The sequence below is a fragment of the Argentina silus genome (assembly GCF_951799395.1).
Source record: "Argentina silus genome assembly, chromosome: 1".
In the NCBI taxonomy this organism is placed as follows: domain Eukaryota; kingdom Metazoa; phylum Chordata; class Actinopteri; order Argentiniformes; family Argentinidae; genus Argentina; species Argentina silus.
The window spans coordinates 23910595-23920816 of NC_139655.1; positions in this window are offsets into that span (position 1 = coordinate 23910595).

A 10222-nucleotide genomic window follows, 5' to 3' on the forward strand; every position below is an offset into this window, starting at 1 on the left:
AAAGATGACTCCTCAAATGACCGGAAGAGTGCTCAATGCCAAAGAAGATTAACCTTTGTTTTTTGGGGGGGTTTTAAATGTTTTTAGGGCATATCTGCTTTATTGGGATAGATATAGTAGAGATTGACAGGAAGGATGCGTGACAGAGAGAGGAGGGATGACATGCAGGACATGTCGATGGCCGGAATCGAACCAGGGACCTTGCGATGATATGGTATGTGCCTTAGTGTGCTACGCCACTTGAGCGCCCCAGATGAACCTTTGTTAATTGTATTTTCGTTTGGTTCTCAGGAACTCGTAGCTCCCAGTTGGTGAAATCATAGCTCTGACATGAATGCATTTGAGTGCTTTTGAAGAGAGAACAACTCTTCAACCAATGAGATTTAGTTTAGCAATTCATAAATGTGCGTTCAAACATACATTATACATACAATGGTATGGTATCTACAAATGGTTATTTCCCACTCGGGAACTCATATCTCAAAGTTTCCTACAGCTCCCGAATACATCCACATTATGCACACCTCCAGTGTTCCACACACCCTACTACACCATGGAATTCTACAGTGTTATGGTATGTTCACATGGTATGTTTGTTTTCTTTTCTGGGAACTTGTAGCTCCCAGTTGGTGAAGTCATATCTCCAATATAAATCCATTCGAGTGCTTTTGAAGTGGGAACAACTCTTATACATTATGCATACACATGTAACAATTAAATATGCTGAAATTATACAGAAAGATGTTGACATTTTTACAATTTACTGTCGAAATCAGCGTCTGTTTTCTGACAAGAAGTTAAGGTTACAGTGGAGACGTCACAGCTCGTACACTCGGGTATCATCATATGGGTCGTTTAAAACAAGTCGGAATCTCAGAAATACAAGCTCTGAGCGGGAAAACGGGCGTTCAACTCGTAATTACAAATGGAAAACTCAGGGTTCAACCCATATCTCACTGTTGGTTGATACCTGTGAGTTGTGATTGGCTGGGCAAAACCGCTTGTGATGTGAGACGGTTTCGAGACTCAAATGGTCAAGATGCCACGATGTCACTATCCAAGTCATTTGCTAGACTTTTGAAAAGGGTTTTTCTGCCTTGTGTTGTGTCAGTTACATCTAACACCAGAGAAAGGATACTGACGGGAAGGTTATTCTGTTCTTCTCTGTGTAGGGTCTTTGTGCAAGACAAGAAAAATATAAGCTTTCTCACTCTCTCTGTTTCTGCTCTTTTTCCTTACTTTTTTGAAGAAATTAATTTCTTAAAAATTGTTAAACTTTTGTCTTTCCCTCTCTTTGAGTCAACTACTCACCAGACTTTGTGCACTAGCAGTGCTAGCTGTAGTTTATGCTTACAGTACTAGATTCATTCTTGGATCCTTTGATTGGATGGGGAAGATTTTAGTTCATACTGCAAGAGCTCTAAGGAAGTCTAAGGAAGGGAGTGAGAACAACAAGCCTCCTAGGTTTTGTGTTGAAGTCAATGTAACCAGAGGGGGACGGAAAATAGCTGTCCTCTAGTTACACCATGGTGCTACCCTAGAGGGTGCTGTTAAGACTACTCTAGACCCTTATTGCAAAACAGTGTGTTTTAATCAGGTATTTGGTGATGTGAATATCTTTAGTTGTCATTTTATCGAAAACTGATAACTTTTTAAAAAAAAATAAGTTTTTGATTTTTCTGAAATAACTGATCCTCCCCTTCCTCCTCTGAGGAGTCTCCACTATTAGATGTATTTTAGGTTGAAGAATATGTAGACATTGTTTTATTGTGGTTATTCGAGGCGAGAGAGATGTCTTCCATGTTTTTTGTTTGGAAAAGCCATCGGGATGGCACATATATATGTTAACCCTAACTGCCCGGCACCCCTTTCTTAGCTGTGTGAGATGTATGGCTTGGAAGGCAGTTTTAGCCAACTACATCACATATTTCTCCAAACACATTTTAACTAAAAAATCTCAGCACCTTAATTTCTCTTCCCCTCTAGGTTTTGAGAGCCTGTCTAAGAAATGTGAGTTATACCACACACTTGATGACGTGTCCGCTGAAGCAAACGGGCCATTTCTAAAATGTCAAACGAAAGGCTGTAACCTTTCCAAAGGTTAGGTATAATAGGAAATGCCCTACTGCAAAAACTACCCAGCATGTCTGCCTATGTATACATGATTAGCCACCCAGGAAACTGTCACAAAGATGATAAAGACACACAAGATATAATGGGATCAATCTTAAATTGAGTTATAAGAATTCCTAATGATAATATTAATGGCTCCTCAACATTTTCATAAATCACAAATTATGCGAGGGGGGGCTCAGAATTTGAATTTCCTCTGTGCATAATTTCATTTTAGTAAACAGCTGTGAGCTGTGGTGGCAGTGTGACAGGATTCATTAGAAGGTGAAGAATGGAGTGACGAGCAAAACAACAGGGGAGTTGGGAGGGAGGGGGAGAGGGGGTAGCTCCATCAGAATGAATGTCAGCATTTGTGGTCTGTTCATGACTTTTTAAATTAAGGGATATAGCACAATTGATGCATAGCTGTCTACCTATTGAATGACCACAGTTGTTTTTGTGGGAAAAGTGGAGTTTTTTTTTTTTTAAATGAGACAGGATTAAGAAGTGTCTTGTTTATAATTGCTGATACTGAAGGTCATACACTTGCATTTCACTAATTATATTGAATAATTATTTCTGCATTAACTCTTAAATGTCATGGACAATCATTAGTTTTGACTTCCTTTTGAAAACAGCAGTGAATATTTGTAAAACATGAAGGAAAACCATTGTTTCGGTAATTGGAACATTTATGTCTCTTACAGGCCTATTGCAGAACATTATTGAATCTGTCAGTAACCATGAGTACTTACTCTTATCCCGTAGATGGTACAGTACAGCTCCTTACCCTGTAAGGCGTAACGCTGCATGGAGTCACTATGTGTAGATTTAAAGCAGTGATTCTATGGGGACCTTTCTGGGCAAATTTAAACAGTGTATCCTGCAAGTAAATGGAGGATTCTCAAAGACACCCACATGTATTTGATCGGAAAACAGCTCACATGGCTTACTTACGTGAAATCTCTTGGCATACTCTTTGTCTTGACACAACCGAATCGATTTCTTAGACACATTGACGTTGAGTTCTTTGCTACAGGCTGTCTCAGTTTGACTGGTTATTTCCTGAAGTTTCTTCGGGTTGAAGAAGAAAAAGCCACACGCTAAGCTGTCCTTATTGTCCAGTGTACTGACTGTGACAGAATGAGCCTGATGGAAGTTTCTGTGACTGACAGAGAGGCTGACAGGAAAGGTGAAAAGGCCAGAAAAAATAGATGAGGCATTTTGTTACCATGGTGACACACAGCACTGGGCGAACTCAGAGCAATTTGTCCCCAAAGGGAAACTCACATTACGGTTCAGAGGTGTGGAGTCAATCAAAGTCTATATTTGAAAGATTAGCCCTTTATTTCTTATTTCACATGTAAGGTTTCACCTGTTGCACATCCAGAAATGAGAAACCTGAGAGCAAAATCACTGTGAGTGTTCAGTGTGTGTGTGTGTGTGTGTGTGTGTGTGTGTGTGTGTGTGTGTGTGTGTGTGTGTGTGTGTGTGTGTGTGTGTGTGTGTGTGTGTGTGTGTGTGTGTGTGTGTGTGGTGTGTGTGCGTGCGTGCGTGCATGCATGATACACTCCCACAGTGCCTTGCAAGATACTGGAGCTGTCACACTGATTTACTTGTTCATCAGTTCTGAGTCTACAGTAGGCTATCTAGCCCAGACAGATTTCGGCACAGGAGAGAGTCGATAACAGCCTTGGTTTAATGTCCATGGGTGTTCCCACCTGTTTGAGGATCCCCTCTCTTTGCAGAGCTGGAAAGACAGTGTTCAGAATGCTAAGTACAGTCCATGAACTCTGAGGCCGAAATCCATAATGTTGATTCCTGGACTTGAAAGACCATTTTTTTTGGCCAGAGCACTGGTCGAAACTAAGATATTATTACAAAACACCAAAGAAACTTTTATAATAGGCTTAACATTTAATCACTTAAATGTTATATTATGGTATATCAATTCAACTGTTGACAATACAGGTCCAGTTTCACTTGTTTTATTTGGTGTATCTTTTTTTCTCTGCTCTACTCCCCTCCTTCTCCCTTTACTAAAATATTCTCTTCTCAACTCTCCTCTCCTCTACTGCCTCATTTTCTTTCTCCCCCTCTCGTCTCCCCTCAGCACCTCCCATCCCTTCTTTCTTCTTGTTCCTCACCTCTGTGCACTTTTCTTCTTCCCCTTCTCCTCTAACATTCTCTATGTATGGCCCCCCACTCTTCAATTCCATTTCCCTCCCCAGCACTCTTCTCTGCCCACCTCACCTCCCCTGGGCTAAGTGGGCTCAGCTCACATCATCTCCTCTCCTTTTGCCTGGGGTTGAGAAAAGTGCCCTCTTTGTCTGCATGGTCCAGTGAGGGCGGGCAGCCCACAGATGAATTACTAAAAGGGTGCTTCTAAGGACTGCAGGGGCAAGCCTTGTCTGAGAGGGCCAATTGCAACCAAATGATCTGACTTGCCAATTAGCTGAGCGCTTACATCTGATTAGTTAATCTAGGGAGGCAGGTGATCGTGGGTAGAACAACAGGTGATTCCCATCAGCTGCGTGCAAAATGTAATTCACAACCAAAAAGCCGCCCAACTTTTGTCAGGGAACAACTAGTCTAGATAGCGCGTGTAAGTTCGCTTTGATAGCAGATGGCAGGAAACAGCGTGTCTGAGGCTCTCTACCCCCGCCCATCTGAATGACCAATTCCCCATCAGAAATCACAAAGAGGTCACCGGGCTAAAGTTGAATGAAGTTCATATCTCCAATATTAAAATAATCCATGTTGTAATCTTACAAACAATAAGATGAATGAATTAATAAAAGCCTAAACCCATAGTTGGTCAACCTCAAACAGAAGGTTGATCAAATAGCAACACATTATTGTAAAATGTTTGCGGGTAGGAATGCACATAATGTCAAGTGAATTAATAAAGGCAAACCATCAATAGGTGAAAAGCTATATAATATCGCTTCTCCTATCACTCCACTGCTCCACTGCCCCACTGCTGCTGTGTGTGCAGTATTTAGAGGCAACGTGGTTTTGTCAAATTGTATATCAGATTTAATTCACAAATTCACAGCTACATGATATAACGTAGGCTATTTCCCTGCAAGGCCATAAATGAGGCCAATTCAACACAATGAAGTAAGCCTAGGCATGGCCAACGGAGAACATTTTTCATGTTCATGTTCATGTTCATTTTCAATGTTGTTAATATTAAGTGAATTGAAATTACAGAGCAAACATCTGAAATATTGTTCTTATTTTCAATGACTGAAAAAATAAAAATGGAAAATGGAAATCACTATGAAATTGTTGTGAAAATGGACAGAGGATTTTCTCCAACTATGATGAAAAGCATCTTAGTCTGGTCGAAAAGCAGGATTAAATTTAGGCCTGTGAGAGCATCCTCTGGAGAGGGCCTCTGGAGGCTTCCTCTGGAGGGTGCTTGCAAATGTTTGGTAGAAATTGGATTACCTAACAAGAAGATGAGCCCCAGGTTTATACTAATTGATGTTCTAGTTGAAGGGGGAAAACATAAATTCTGCCCCCCTTCCTTGAGATCCCTTCCCCCGATGGGCCAAATGACTGTTATCTCTTTGTGATGTGTTACAAGCCCTCTGGAAGGTGTCAAAGCTGTGGTGTCATCAATATAGAATTGATAGGATGAAGTCTCATTGGTCCCCTTACAAACAGCTCCTAATGTAAATACTGTTGTCTAGAAAACAGAAGTAGAGCACATATTCATTCTCTTTTCCTTTCCTCTTGGTGTCCTGGTCACAGCTCAAGGTTGTTGTTTGTGAGTACAGTAGACAGATCATGTGCACTGTCCTTGTCTCTCTTACTCTCTCTCTCTCTACCTCTCTTTCTATCTATCATTTACCATGAGGGTAGAATGTAATATTTTGCTATGAAGCATTTGCCTTGTAATAATTGTATAAGTTTACAGTATTATTAAAACCTCATTTGATTAATTCTATTTGACCATTCTTGCACTAATTCAGCACAAACTCAAATAATTCTTTGCACATAGTGTTAATTAAATTACTTGGAGTCAGATTATTAATATGCAAGTTATGCTTTACTATTGACAATACATAGCATAACATAATACTTGCCAAACATTTGTATTGTAACTGCCATCCTAATAAGGCCTACATAGTCACAGGTAGAATCTTGGTTGCAATTAGGATTAGCTCTTTCACACCATCTGATTTAACAAGAGACCAGTTTGTGGTCATCCCATTCCGAATTTTGGTTGCAATTGACCCAGAGAGTTTTCACAGAAGGCTCAGACACCACCTCTCGGATGGAATGGAATGGATGGAATTCTAAGTGATTTATATACAAAGGGTGTACAGGTATGCATGTAAAACTGACATTCATACAAAAAAGCTACACACTCTCACACACACACACACACACACACACGCACGCACGCACACACACACACACACACTGTAAGGTACTGTATTCATACTCGCAAACATCCCTAGATCCTCTAGAGAGTTTGCTGTGAGGTTTGATATTGAGAGAGCAGAGGCGTCATCCACAGAAATGCCAAACTACATTGCAAGACAGAGCTGGGCAGACCTACTGGGAGATCGAGGCAGTCCACTGCACCTGTTTCAAAGGGTAACAAGCAGGTAGGTGAATCATGAAGCATGTCAAGACCAGGCTGTGTGTGTGTGTGTGTGTGTGTTTTGAGTGAGTCATATTCCAGCCCTATCTCCTTCCTCTGTCTCTCACACACCAAACAATCGGTGGATGGGATTCCACCTGCATAAGCCAGGTCACTGTAATTCTATTTAAAAAAGCAAAGCTGGGTTTTCTATGTCCTCTCAAGTGTAAAAAGCTATTTCCTTTCCTATGAGCCAAACAGCTTGCTGTATCATGCTGCTCTGTTGGGTTTCTGCAGAGGGAAAACAAAGCCACACAGTATTGGTTGGTTTGATTTGGTTTTTGGTTCTGATCTAGTTTCTGTGTTGTGGAGAGTTGAGGTTTTTTTGGCTGGACTTTAAAATGACTCATTAATCTATGCTTGCACTGGTCCTGTGCAACAATACCTTGATGATGGAATGGAAGGTTCTCTTTCAGTCGACTCGGTTCGACCCCACACTATGGGTCATGCACTCTTGTGTACCTTTGCTGAAGACCCCTATTCAATAACGCCTGGTGACGCTTGCAAGAGAGCCCCATCTATCACCCATCCCAATAAAGGGACGCAGCAAGCGTGCCACTTCATCCTTTCCACTCTTAACTCACTGACTATCTGAAGTGTACTGAAGGTGTATTCTTTTACAGTAGCTAGCTACAACTTAACTTAACTGTTCTACTGAGTATCCTATGATTCTCCTGGGGCGTTAAGTTGTCTCTACATACAGGTACACCTCCTGCTGGGCTGGTGCATTAATGTGCATAAGGAGGACGCAACCCAAATCCTCTGTCTGCTGGCCAAGGGTGTGATCTGTGTGGGGGGTGATCCGTATTGGACCTGTGGAACCCCTGATGTGTTTCGACAACTTTGTGATTCCAAAAGAAAGGGGGGTGCCCCGTATTGGACCTGCAGCACCTCAACAGCCACGTGCAAACCTTTCAGTTTTGCATGCTTACGCATGTCAAGTCCTGTTGGAAGTCCTGTTGGAAGCCATTCACCCAAATGATTGGTTCACCTCAAAGTTGCAGAGGTTTCTGAGATTCGCCCACTTGGGAGTGTCTTACAAATACCCTACTCTGCCATTCGGTCTGTCCCTGGCCCCAAGGACATTCACAAACGTGTCGAAGCCGCCATAGCCCTACTTTTGGGGAGAGGCATTCAAATTCTCATGCATATCGACCACTGGCTCGTATGCGCAGACTCCGAGGTGTAGGATCACACAGCAGTACTGTTGTCACATCTGCTCGACCTAGGCTTCCAGATGAATTGTGCCAAAGCTCACTCATTCCCAGCCAAACGTGGCTTTTTAGGTCTGATCATGGTTTCGTTTAGAGTGGGTGTTTTGTCCAGCTACGTGAGGCTTTCGACCACGTGTCTGCGGATCTAGGGTTTAATGGCTTAATCTATTGTGGTTGTTCAGCTTGGCCTCCTCCACATGCAAGACTTCCAACTATGGGTGTCATCACTCCTTCTGGATCCGTTTCACCACCAGCAATGACGAGTGCTCATCTCCACATGTCTGGCAGCACTGGCGTAGTGGAGAGACCTGTTCCCCCGACTACAGGATTCACTCATGGGGAAAGTCCTTGAGCGGGTTGTGAGGACAGATGCCTCTATTCAGGCATGGGGGGGGCTCTGTGAACGGCATTTGGTCTGATCTTTTTCGAACAGCCCACAGAAACGAACTTGAGCTGTACACTGTGTTTCTAGCCCTCAAGCACTTTCTCAGGGACATCATGTCCTGGTCAGAATGGACGAAATATCAATCGCCAAGGAGGAACGCACTCTCTCCAACCCCTGTCTGTGGCATGGAAATTGTTGATGTGGAGCAGCAAACATTTGTTGTCCCTCAGGGCCACTCATGTGGCAATAAAACTGAACACAGGAGTGGACTTACTATCGTAGGGAGGATCCCTTCCAGGGGAATGGCGACTACACACACAGAGGTTTGGCGATGCTACGTTGTGGCAACAGGAAAACGTGCAATGTCTGTTATTCTTCTCGATCACAATCTTCTACACATTGCCTCTCCCATTGGATTGTGGGGGCCATTGTTGAGGCTTACAATTCTCTGAGATTGCAGCCCCCTGCAGGGATCTGGGTTCACTCCACCCGTGGATTGGCAATATCCTGGGCCTTGTTCAAGGGTGTCTCTGTTGCTGAGATATAGTATGTGCTGCTGCCAGCTGGGCTTCTCCACATACCTTTCAAAGGTTTCACAGCCTGGATGTGACTGTGCTCTCTGTGACACATGCTGGTTTAGAGACTATGCTACATCCATGTATCCATACAGGTTTCCAGTTCGGACCAGGCAATTGGGGCATTTTGCAGGGTCCCATAGTGAGGTGTCAAACCGAGTCAACGGAAAGAGAAGTTAACATTACAAATGTAACCAGGTTGTCTAAAGGAGATGAGGGAGACCTTTCATCTTGTTGCCCCTCTTGTGCTGAGCTTGTGAAGAGTGGTTTGCTGGATGATATAGTCTGCTTGCTGCGCCCCTTTATTTGGATGGGTGATAGATGGGGCTATCTCTTGTCTAGTTTACAATTGCATTGTTTACAAACAACAGAGTAAAACAAGTTCATATTTTGGTTTCTTAATGGGTAAGACAGTTGAATTAAGGTCATGAGACATGTATAAGTTATATTCTTCAAGAATAAATGGCAATATATAATTAATTCTAAAGTAAAAAATTGCAGAATGAGTTGAGACCATGGAAAGGGACTAAGAGGTACCCAGAAGTAATTATGACACCCATGTTCAGAAGAAAATGGCCTTTGGTCTGAGATTGAAAAGTCTCTCAGCCGGCGACTAGAAATAGACTGAAAAGCAGAACAAATCAACATGCAACATGCACACTCAGGCACACAGCCGCACACACACACAGAAACACACACACACACACACACACACACACACACACACACACACACACACACACACACACACACACTGAGCTCCTCATTTCTTTCAAAGCTGGGGAGGGCAGGTGCTGTAACCTCTTGGTGTTAGCCTGTCAAAGTGAAAAACCCAGCTGTGCAGTGGAAGTGACGCACTGCAAATGTGCCTTCAGCTCCTTATTGACATTCAGTGTGTCTCATGTCTCACACACACCTTTTTTTATTGGTGTGACAGCCTAAAATGTGCACAGATTACACGCACGGCCATACACTCACATGCACACAGTTGCATATACTATAATTAATACCATGTCCACCAAAAGCTTTAAGTCCTCTCAGAGCTCCATCTTGTGGACATATAGATACATTGCACCTCATTAGGGTTATCAAACATGACAGTTTTGGTTACATTCAATTTCTCAGTCATATTAGCATTCACATTAATAATCTAATTAAATCAGACGTGTCTAGAAGTCTCTGGTTACTTTAAGATGAAATGTAATCACTGTTTTTTAATCAATCTAAATTCCGAACATCAATTAATTGTTGTTTGCTTTTAATGATGAATCATAAC